Source organism: Amblyomma americanum, chromosome 10 (assembly GCF_052857255.1).
Source record: "Amblyomma americanum isolate KBUSLIRL-KWMA chromosome 10, ASM5285725v1, whole genome shotgun sequence".
In the NCBI taxonomy this organism is placed as follows: Eukaryota; Metazoa; Arthropoda; class Arachnida; order Ixodida; family Ixodidae; genus Amblyomma; species Amblyomma americanum.
Genome location: NC_135506.1, coordinates 55,973,372 through 55,985,931, shown reverse-complemented (window position 1 = coordinate 55,985,931; position 12,560 = coordinate 55,973,372). Strand labels below are relative to the sequence as shown.

Below are 12,560 nucleotides of genomic sequence, written 5' to 3'. Positions count from 1 at the left end.
CCAGAATATGTGCTGCCAAATTGAGTAAGACTGGAAGAAAACTTGACCCTCGTATAGAAAATATCATCTAGCAAGGTAGCATGCATTCGTCAGCATGAAAAATCATCCCCAGCACAACACACAAGGAAACAGTGAAATTCTAGGTAACTAAAACCCTACAGACATTATAAGCAACTAGCATGGGTTCCGACCACTGTTAGTAATAGAAAAGTCAGAACAGGATCAAGCACATCTGAAAGAAATAGTTTTAATGTGCAAAGTACCCATTGCAAATTAGCAGCCAATCTATGTGCTCTAAAGAAATCTCATTTATGAATGCTACGTTAGAGCCATAAATACATATAAATCCATAGTCTCACATCATAGAGAGCTGGAACCACACAAAAAAAAAATTCCCCTCAAAACATGGCCTAAAAAATTTATTTTCATCCACAGTTCTGGAAAGCAGACAATGAAGCCATGGATGGAGCATTGTGTGATACACAATCTTACCAACCAATTTCATGGAATAACAACAATATGCATCACTCATTAGAACCCTCAGTGGTGAGGCCCAGAATAAGCTGATTGAGAGCACTTAGACTGCACACGACACTTACACCCGTCACACGGGCACCGCAAAGGCCTTTGAGTATACGGCCCTTATATGCAAAGGCATAAGGTGTGCAACTACATGGCACAAATGTTGCGCCTTTGCCGCTAAGGGCCTTGTAGGCGAAGGCACCCGTCCGAGACCCTTGGAGCCAAAAGGCGAAGCCTTCGAGAACCTGTGATGGCAGTGCCATCCAATGTCAAAAAGTAAACTCAATGAAAAAAAAGACGCACCAAACAAGTGTTTGAAAACATCTTTCAAAAATACAAAAGGGGTGTCTAGCTCTGCTTTTTGTACGGTGTTTTTATATTATACCTAGATTGTAAGACAGTAAAATGCTGCAGCAACACCGAGTGCCCCTGGTGGCAAAAGCAATACGCAAATCCTGCTGCTGCTGATCAGAGCAGCTGTTTTAGTTCTTTCAAGCGAGCAATTAGAATGAAAAACTGTCTCAGCTCAGCAAATATAACAGAATTCACCATTGTAATTTTAAAACACTCACTCCTCTGGCTCGAGCACAGCAGCGGGTGCTAAGCCTATTAAACGACTGTTTCGTGAACTAGAATAGGCTGTACCATGTAGCAGTGTCGCTGCTTCTTTAAGCTTCCCTCCTTTGGTGAAAAAAATGTGCCATTGCTAGAAAGGCCTTCGAGGAATGTCGTGTGATGGGGGTATTATTCCCAGAATTATGTAGAAACAAGTTTTGATTACAAAAACTAATGTGTGCTAATGGTTATAATTACTGCGTGCCATGCCACATCTAGGAGCCTGCTTCGAGCTTACTCAAGAACAGCACAGCACATACAAGCATATAGGTCAAATCTAGAAGCAGAGAAAGAAGAAAGAATAAGAACTGCTTCTCACAGTTCAAGAATCCATTAAGAAAAAAATACGTTTGTTACGCCTTCTAAACAACCGCATCCTAGCCAACACAGAGGGAGACAATCGCAAGGGCAAGGAATTCCATGAGATGTTAAAGAGGATTTCTTAATGCTAACAGAAATGCTCATCGTAAAAGCCACACAGCTCATCGCCCAGGACAAAGAAGTCATGACGGCACCATGTCCTTGCGCACCATATTACATCCTTGCAGACATGCAAGGAGACCATCTGGAGGGCCAAGCTTTCTGTGAACAGTTGGAGAGTATGAAACTGCGCAAAATCGGAGTGCAAGAATTGGGTGAGGATATTCCACAGGTCTCTGCACTACAGCTTCGAACTACTTCTGGCCCAGCTGTTAAAAAATGTGGGTCTGTACGGCCTGCTAAGGCAGCGACTTCTTAGTTAGGAATGGTACTCTTCTCGCAACACAACGAAACTTGAACTGCACGGAGCCGCAGAACAAGGTGTCAGTGTCAGCCCACAGCATTGAGCTACCCCCGATAACGCTGGACATACTGTTATGGGAGGAAGGTGCTGCCATAAGATGGCCGCCGCAAGACGGCTCCTGCAGGAGACCTACGCAGATACAGCTCACGTGCCTTTCTATGTGTTGCCCAGCATGGCCATACTGCTGGCCAGCATGGTCCCACATGGTCACACAAGGCCACACTCGTCAGCCAGACAGATCAAGTTCCAGACGTGATCCTGGCGGAGCAATGACAATCTTCGGAGAAATGGCAGCAGGGACATCCTCTGCGACCCACCATTTGATCAAAAAGAGAGAGCGAGGACATTCCTCTTTTGTTGCGCCGAGTAGACAGCTCCTATTTTCGTCATGTTGGCACACGTTCACGATGGCACACGTGCCCCCGCGGAGCCATTCGATAAACCTTGAACGAGCCACAAACCAGCGGATGACACTTCATGGGGCATTTCCCAAGCAAGCAACTACAGATATATGTCGGACGTCCGAACTAGATCCAAATGTGCTGTGCCAAGATTGCCCGTCGGATGTACGAACAGAATCCGGCCTCAGATATCCATATCCATACTTTCATCGGGCGTACGAAGTCTCCGGTTTTGTATATCCGCATGAGAGACGGAGCGTGCGCCCGAGGTATGTATGACTATTTTCCCAGGACATGAGTATGAACGAACTGCATATCTGCTTCCATGAAATTATTTGCATCAGCTGCAGGGTTTGACGCAAAGACGTAAATTGGAGTGATTCTGCAATCCTTTCTGTAATACAAGGGTTGCCAAAGAGCAAAAATAATTTTAGGGTGACAGCAGGTGTTGCACAATTTCAAAGCAGCTCATGATCAGTCACTAATTCTGTTTAGAAAACCTCTACAAATTATCGCAATTGTGCAACATCATGTCCGCTTTGTTCGTTAAACTTGCAACTGAAAGCATTTGCAAATTCAAAACTCCTGCCAAACACTGCTGTCATCGTCATCATGTATGTCAGTTTGCGGTCAGCCCAATCCATTCCAACAGTCAACAGTGTGACGCCGCTGTCATTTTGTCGTGAAGAGTGGTGCTGCTTTAGATCTTTGTTACTAACAAAGCGTGGCTTTGTTTGGTCTGCGGACGAAAGTGGTGTGTCATTTGAGCAATTCGAAAAATGCAAGAAACACCTAATGCTCTTCAGGAATGCTGGGGTACCGTACTGTGCCAACTTTGGATGAAAGAAGGCTTAGTGTGAATGGCACAGGTGATTGCCTATGAAGGTGAGTAGTACAATGCTTGAAAATAACTAAAATACAGAACATGCAGAAGGGAAAAAAACATGTGCTTTGCTTCCATCACACGTGCTCGCTACTAGCAAGACATGAATTGAGCATTGGGAAGAAGCGAAAAACATGAGCATGGCATCAGAAGAAGGCAGCAAAAGGACTACTGCAATAGTTTTGCATTAAGTGTGCGAATGCACCGAGCTGAAGCACAGTTTAGAAAATTTAACAACTGATGAAGGTGGTTACATGGAGGCAACAAAGCTAAACGTCCACCACCAATCTGGTTGCAGAAGACACTAGCAATGAGTACTTGAACGGTTATCAGAGGGCACAAGAAGCTACTTTGACAATAACACTACCAAAAAAGAGACATGGATTTCAAGCAATCAACTTGCAGGATCAGAAAAGAGGTCACGTAACAGTAAACTTGTCGTGTCTCCACTCAATGCTGGTAGAACACTTTGCAGGTTAGACGTACTGTCATAACTGTTTTCTGGAAAAATGCCGGAACAAAAGCGTCACACAGGCGGTTTTTTGCGGGTGTGGGTTCACACATGACGTCAGCTCCGAACTGCATACAAAAGCCATTGGGACATCATTGCTTGCATCGGTATGGCCTCTCGCCTGTGTGGATACGAAGATGGCGTGCCAGGTTCCCGTTCAGTGTGAAGTCCTTGCTACAATGCGTACATCGGTATGGCCTCTCGCCTGTGTGGATACAAAGGTGCTGTGTGAGGTGGCCATGCATAGTGAAGTCCTTGCTGCATTAGATGCATCGGTATGGCCTCTCGCCTGTGTGGATGCGAACATGCTCCACTAGGCTGCACCTGCGGGCGAAGCTCTTGTTGCATTGGGAGCACCGGAAGGGGCACTCTCCGGAGTGTCTCCTCTGGTGGTCTTTCAAGTGAGTGATAACATCTGTGGTGTACCCACACTCAACGCACAGGAAACGGGATCTTCCTGCATTTCTTGAGGCAGTAAGTCACTCCTGCTCCAACTTCTGTTTGAGACTGGGCAATAGAAGAAAGCACATCTTTTATAAAATGTAATGAATATGTTTCAGGTCATGGATGACTGCTGGCCCACCTCCCTAGAGGATTAACATATTTTGACGACACTTTCACAAAGATTTAAGTTATGGTGCCAGAATATGTGCTGCCAAATTGAGTAAGACTGGAAGAAAACTTGACCCTCATATAGAAAATATCATCTAGCAAGGAAGCATGCATTCGTCAGCATGAAAAATCATCCCCAGCAGAACACACAAGGAAACAGTGAAATTCTAGGTAACTAAAACCCTACAGACATTACAAGGAACTAGCATGGGTTCCGACCACTGTTAGTAATAGAAAAGTCAGAACAGGATCAAGCACATCTGAAAGAAATAGTTTTAATGTGCAAAGTACCCATTGCAAATTAGCAGCCAATCTATGTGCTCTAAAGAAATCTCATTTATGAATGCTACGTTAGAGCCATAAATACATATAAATCCATAGTCTCACATCATAGAGAGCTGGAACCACACATAAAAAAAATTCCCCTCAAAACATGGCCTAAAAAATTTATTTTCATCCACAGTTCTGGAAAGCAGACAATGAAGCCATGGATGGAGCATTGTGCGATACACAATCTTACCAACCAATTTCATGGAATAACAACAATATGCATCACTCATTAGAACCCTCAGTGGTGAGGCCCAGAATAAGCTGATTGAGAGCACTCAGACTGCACACGACACTTACACCCGTCACACGGGCACCGCAAAGGCCTTTGAGTATACGGCCCTTATATGCAAAGGCATAAGGTGTGCAACTACATGGCACAAATGTTGCGCCTTTGCCGCTAAGGGCCTTGTAGGCGAAGGCACCCGTCCGAGACCCTTGGAGCCAATAGGCGAAGCCTTCGAGAACCTGTGATGGCAGTGCCATCCAATGTCAAAAAGTAAACTCAATGAAAAAAAAGTAGACGCACCAAACAAGTGTTTGAAAACATCTTTAAAAAATACAAAAGGGGTGTCTAGCTCTGCTTTTTGTACGGTGTTTTTATATTATACCTAGATTGTAAGACAGTAAAATGCTGCAGCAACACCGAGTGCCCCTGGTGGCAAAAGCAATACGCAAATCCTGCTGCTGCTGATCAGAGCAGCTGTTTTAGTTCTTTCAAGCGAGCAATTAGAATGAAAAAATGTCTCAGCTCAGCAAATATAACAGAATTCACCATTGTAATTTTAAAACACTCACTCCTCTGGCTCGAGCACAGCAGCGGGTGCTAAGCCTATTAAACGACTGTTTCGTGAACTAGAATAGGCTGTACCATGTAGCAGTGTCGCTGCTTCTTTAAGCTTCCCTCCTTTGGTGAAAAAAATGTGCCATTGCTAGAAAGGCCTTCGAGGAATGTCGTGTGATGGGGGTATTATTCCCAGAATTATGTAGAAACAAGTTTTGATTACAAAAACTAATGTGTGCTAATGGTTATAATTACTGCGTGCCATGCCACATCTAGGAGCCTGCTTCGAGCTTACTCAAAAACAGCACAGCACATACAAGCATATAGGTCAAATCTAGAAGCAGAGAAAGAAGAAAGAATAAGAACTGCTTCTCACAGTTCAAGAATCCATTAAGAAAAAAATACGTTTGTTACGCCTTCTAAACAACCGCATCCTAGCCAACACAGAGGGAGACAATCGCAAGGGCAAGGAATTCCATGAGATGTTAAAGAGGATTTCTTAATGCTAACAGAAATGCTCATCGTAAAAGCCACACAGCTCATCGCCCAGGACAAAGAAGTCATCACGGCACCATGTCCTTGCGCACCATATTACATCCTTGCAGACATGCAAGGAGACCATCTGGAGGGCCAAGCTTTCTGTGAACAGTTGGAGAGTATGAAACTGCGCAAAATCGGAGTGCAAGAATTGGGTGAGGATATTCCACAGGTCTCTGCACTACAGCTTCGAACTACTTCTGGCCCAGCTGTTAAAAAATGTGGGTCTGTACGGCCTGCTAAGGCCGCGACTTCTTAGTTAGGAATGGTACTCTTCTCGCAACACAACGAAACTTGAACTGCACGGAGCCGCAGAACAAGGTGTCAGTGTCAGCCCACAGCATTGAGCTACCCCCGATAACGCTGGACATACTGTTATGGGAGGAAGATGCTGCCATAAGATGGCCGCCGCAAGACGGCTCCTGCAGGAGACCTACGCAGATACAGCTCACGTGCCTTTCTATGTGTTGCCCAGCATGGCCATACTGCTGGCCAGCATGGTCCCACATGGTCACACAAGGCCACACTCGTCAGCCAGACAGATCAAGTTCCAGACGTGATCCTGGCAGAGCAATGACAACCTTCGGAGAAATGGCAGTAGGGACATCCTCTGCGACCCACCATTTGGTCAAAAAGAGAGAGCGAGGACATTCCTCTTTTGTTGCGCCGAGTAGACAGCTCCTATTTTTGTCATGTTGGCACACGTTCACGATGGCACACGTGCCCCCGCGGAGCCATTCGATAAACCTTGAACGAGCCACAAACCAGCGGACGACACTTCATGGGGCATTTCCCAAGCAAGCAACTACAGATATATGTCGGACGTCCGAACTAGATCCAAATGTGCTGTGCCAAGATTGCCCGTCGGATGTACGAACAGAATCCGGCCTCAGATATCCATATCCATACTTTCATCGGGCGTACGAAGTCTCCGGTTTTGTATATCCGCATGAGAGACGGAGCGTGCGCCCGAGGTATGTATGACTATTTTCCCAGGACATGAGTATGAACGTTTATTTTCTGAACAAAAAATTTGCACCTTTCATGATTGTATGTTGATTTTTTATCGAGAGATACTTCTCCCAGAAATAGATTTTGTGAATTTTATGGGCAAGTTGGCTCGAAATCGCACTAATTCAAACTGCATATCTGCTTCCATGAAATTATTTGCATCAGCTGCAGGGTTTGACGCAAAGACGTAAATTGGAGTGATTCTGCAATCCTTTCTGTAATACAAGGGTTGCCAAAGAGCAAAAATAATTTTAGGGTGACAGCAGGTGTTGCACAATTTCAAAGCAGCTCATGATCAGTCACTAATTCTGTTTAGAAAACCTCTACAAATTATCGCAATTGTGCAACATCATGTCCGCTTTGTTCGTTAAACTTGCAACTGAAAGCATTTGCAAATTCAAAACTCCTGCCAAACACTGCTGTCATCGTCATCATGTATGTCAGTTTGAGGTCAGCCCAATCCATTCCAACAGTCAACAGTGCGACGCCGCTGTCATTTTGTCGTGAAGAGTGGTGCTGCTTTAGATCTTTGTTACTAACAAAGCGTGGCTTTGTTTGGTCTGCGGACGAAAGTGGTGTGTCATTTGAGCAATTCGAAAAATGCAAGAAACACCTAATGCTCTTCAGGAATGCTGGGGTACCGTACTGTGCCAACTTTGGATGAAAGAAGGCTTAGTGTGAATGGCACAGGTGATTGCCTATGAAGGTGAGTAGTACAATGCTTGAAAATAACTAAAATACAGAACATGCAGAAGGGAAAAAAACATGTGCTTTGCTTCCATCACACGTGCTCGCTACTAGCAAGACATGAATTGAGCATTGGGAAGAAGCGAAAAACATGAGCATGGCATCAGAAGAAGGCAGCAAAAGGACTACTGCAATAGTTTTGCATTAAGTGTGCGAATGCACCGAGCTGAAGCACAGTTTAGAAAATTTAACAACTGATGAAGGTGGTTACATGGAGGCAACAAAGCTAAACGTCCACCACCAATCTGGTTGCAGAAGACACTAGCAATGAGTACTTGAACGGTTATCAGAGGGCACAAGAAGCTACTTTGACAATAACACTACCAAAAAAGAGACATGGATTTCAAGCAGTCAACTTGCAGGATCAGAAAAGAGGTCACGTAACAGTAAACTTGTCGTGTCTCCACTCAATGCTGGTAGAACACTTTGCAGGTTAGACGTACTGTCATAACTGTTTTCTGGAAAAATGCCGGAACAAAAGCGTCACACAGGCGGTTTTTTGCAGGTGTGGGTTCACACATGACGTCAGCTCCGAACTGCATACAAAAGCCATTGGGACATCATTGCTTGCATCGGTATGGCCTCTCGCCTGTGTGGATACGAAGATGGCGTGCCAGGTTCCTGTTCAGTGTGAAGTTCTTGCTACAATGCGAACATCGGTATGGCCTCTCGCCTGTGTGGATACGAAGGTGCTGTGTCAGGTGGCCACGCATAGTGAAGTCCTTGCTGCATTAGATGCATCGGTATGGCCTCTCGCCTGTGTGGATGCGAACATGCTCCACTAGGCTGCACCTGCGGGCGAAGCTCTTGTTGCATTGGGAGCACCAGAAGGGGCGCTCTCCGGAGTGTGTCCTCTGGTGGTCTTTCAAGTGAGTGATAACATCTGTGGTGTACCCACACTCAACGCACAGGAAACGGGATCTTCCTGCATTTCTTGAGGCAGCAAGTCACTCCTGCTCCAAGTTCTGTTTGAGACTGGGCAATAGAAGAAAGCACATCTTTTATAAAATATAATGAATATGTTTCAGGTCATGGATGACTGCTGGCCCACCTCCCTAGAGGATTAACATATTTTGACGACACTTTCACAAAGATTTAGGTTATGGTGCCAGAATATGTGCTGCCAAATTGAGTAAGACTGGAAGAAAACTTGACCCTCATATAGAAATTATCTAGCAAGGAAGCATGCATTCGTCAGCATGAAAAATCATCCCCAGCACAACACACAAGGAAACAGTGAAATTCTAGGTAACTAAAACCCTACAGACATTATAAGGAACTAGCATGGGTTCCGACCACTGTTAGCAGAAAAGTCAGAACAGGATCAAGCACATCTGAAAGAAATAGTTTTAATGTGCAAAGTACCCATTGCAAATTAGCAGCCAATGTATGTGCTCTAAAGAAATCTCATTTATGAATGCTACGTTAGAGCCATAAATACATATAAATCCATAGTCACATCATAGAGAGCTGGAACCACACATAAAAAAAATTCCCCTCAAAACATGGCCTAAAAAATTTATTTTCAGCCACAGTTGTGGAAAGCAGACAATGAAGCCATGGATGGAGCATTGTGCGATACACAATCTTACCAACCAATTTCATGGAATAACAACAATATGCATCACTCATTACAACCCTCAGTGGTGAGGCCCAGAATAAGCTGATTGAGAGCACTCAGACTGCACACGACACTTACACCCGTCACACGGGCACCGCAAAGGCCTTTGAGTATACGGCCCTTATATGCAAAGGCATAAGGTGTGCAACTACATGGCACAAATGTTGCGCCTTTGCCGCTAAGGGCCTTGTAGGCGAAGGCACCCTTCCGAGACCCTTGGAGCCAAAAGGCGAAGCCTTCGAGAACCTGTGATGGCAGTGCCATCCAATGTCAAAAAGTAAACTCAATGAAAAAAAAGTAGACGCACCAAACAAGTGTTTGAAAACATCTTTCAAAAATACAAAAGGGGTGTCTAGCTCTGCTTTTTGTACGGTGTTTTTATATTATACCTAGATTGTAAGACAGTAAAATGCTGCAGCAACACCGAGTGCCCCTGGTGGCAAAAGCAATACGCAAATCCTGCTGCTGCTGATCAGAGCAGCTGTTTTAGTTCTTTCAAGTGAGCAATTAGAATGAAAAAATGTCTCAGCTCAGCAAATATAACAGAATTCACCATTGTAATTTTAAAACACTCACTCCTCTGGCTCGAGCACAGCAGCGGGTGCTAAGCCTATTAAACGACTGTTTCGTGAACTAGAATAGGCTGTACCATGTAGCAGTGTCGCTGCTTCTTTAAGCTTCCCTCCTTTGGTGAAAAAAATGTGCCATTGCTAGAAAGGCCTTCGAGGAATGTCGTGTGATGGGGGTATTATTCCCAGAATTATGTAGAAACAAGTTTTGATTACAAAAACTAATGTGTGCTAATGGTTATAATTACTGCGTGCCATGCCACATCTAGGAGCCTGCTTCGAGCTTACTCAAGAACAGCACAGCACATACAAGCATATAGGTCAAATCTAGAAGCAGAGAAAGAAGAAAGAATAAGAACTGCTTCTCACAGTTCAAGAATCCATTAAGAAAAAAATACGTTTGTTACGCCTTCTAAACAACCGCATCCTAGCCAACACAGAGGGAGACAATCGCAAGGGCAAGGAATTCCATGAGATGTTAAAGAGGATTTCTTAATGCTAACAAAAATGCTCATCGTAAAAGCCACACAGCTCATCGCCCAGGACAAAGAAGTCATGACGGCACCATGTCCTTGCGCACCATATTACATCCTTGCAGACATGCAAGGAGACCATCTGGAGGGCCAAGCTTTCTGTGAACAGTTGGAGAGTATGAAACTGCGCAAAATCGGAGTGCAAGAATTGGGTGAGGATATTCCACAGGTCTCTGCACTACAGCTTCGAACTACTTCTGGCCCAGCTGTTAAAAAATGTGGGTCTGTACGGCCTGCTAAGGCAGCGACTTCTTAGTTAGGAATGGTACTCTTCTCGCAACACAACGAAACTTGAACTGCACGGAGCCGCAGAACAAGGTGTCAGTGTCAGCCCACAGCATTGAGCTACCCCCGATAACGCTGGACATACTGTTATGGGAGGAAGGTGCTGCCATAAGATGGCCGCCGCAAGACGGCTCCTGCAGGAGACCTACGCAGATACAGCTCACGTGCCTTTCTATGTGTTGCCCAGCATGGCCATACTGCTGGCCAGCATGGTCCCACATGGTCACACAAGGCCACACTCGTCAGCCAGACAGATCAAGTTCCAGACGTGATCCTGGCGGAGCAATGACAATCTTCGGAGAAATGGCAGCAGGGACATCCTCTGCGACCCACCATTTGATCAAAAAGAGAGAGCGAGGACATTCCTCTTTTGTTGCGCCGAGTAGACAGCTCCTATTTTCGTCATGTTGGCACACGTTCACGATGGCACACGTGCCCCCGCGGAGCCATTCGATAAACCTTGAACGAGCCACAAACCAGCGGATGACACTTCATGGGGCATTTCCCAAGCAAGCAACTACAGATATATGTCGGACGTCCGAACTAGATCCAAATGTGCTGTGCCAAGATTGCCCGTCGGATGTACGAACAGAATCCGGCCTCAGATATCCATATCCATACTTTCATCGGGCGTACGAAGTCTCCGGTTTTGTATATCCGCATGAGAGACGGAGCGTGCGCCCGAGGTATGTATGACTATTTTCCCAGGACATGAGTATGAACGAACTGCATATCTGCTTCCATGAAATTATTTGCATCAGCTGCAGGGTTTGACGCAAAGACGTAAATTGGAGTGATTCTGCAATCCTTTCTGTAATACAAGGGTTGCCAAAGAGCAAAAATAATTTTAGGGTGACAGCAGGTGTTGCACAATTTCAAAGCAGCTCATGATCAGTCACTAATTCTGTTTAGAAAACCTCTACAAATTATCGCAATTGTGCAACATCATGTCCGCTTTGTTCGTTAAACTTGCAACTGAAAGCATTTGCAAATTCAAAACTCCTGCCAAACACTGCTGTCATCGTCATCATGTATGTCAGTTTGCGGTCAGCCCAATCCATTCCAACAGTCAACAGTGTGACGCCGCTGTCATTTTGTCGTGAAGAGTGGTGCTGCTTTAGATCTTTGTTACTAACAAAGCGTGGCTTTGTTTGGTCTGCGGACGAAAGTGGTGTGTCATTTGAGCAATTCGAAAAATGCAAGAAACACCTAATGCTCTTCAGGAATGCTGGGGTACCGTACTGTGCCAACTTTGGATGAAAGAAGGCTTAGTGTGAATGGCACAGGTGATTGCCTATGAAGGTGAGTAGTACAATGCTTGAAAATAACTAAAATACAGAACATGCAGAAGGGAAAAAAACATGTGCTTTGCTTCCATCACACGTGCTCGCTACTAGCAAGACATGAATTGAGCATTGGGAAGAAGCGAAAAACATGAGCATGGCATCAGAAGAAGGCAGCAAAAGGACTACTGCAATAGTTTTGCATTAAGTGTGCGAATGCACCGAGCTGAAGCACAGTTTAGTATATTTAACAACTGATGAAGGTGGTTACATGGAGGCAACAAAGCTAAACGTCCACCACCAATCTGGTTGCAGAAGACACTAGCAATGAGTACTTGAACGGTTATCAGAGGGCACAAGAAGCTACTTTGACAATAACACTACCAAAAAAGAGACATGGATTTCAAGCAATCAACTTGCAGGATCAGAAAAGAGGTCACGTAACAGTAAACTTGTCGTGTCTCCACTCAATGCTGGTAGAACACTTTGCAGGTTAGACGTACTGTCATAACTGTTTTCTGGAAAAATGCCGGAA

General features: G+C 44.9%; 1 pseudogene; it reads right to left on the bottom strand.

Moving 5' to 3' along the window:
* Positions 1-3,751: 3,751 nt before the first annotated feature.
* Positions 3,752-10,963, bottom strand: LOC144108321 (uncharacterized; annotated as a pseudogene).
* Positions 10,964-12,560: the final 1,597 nt, after the last annotated feature.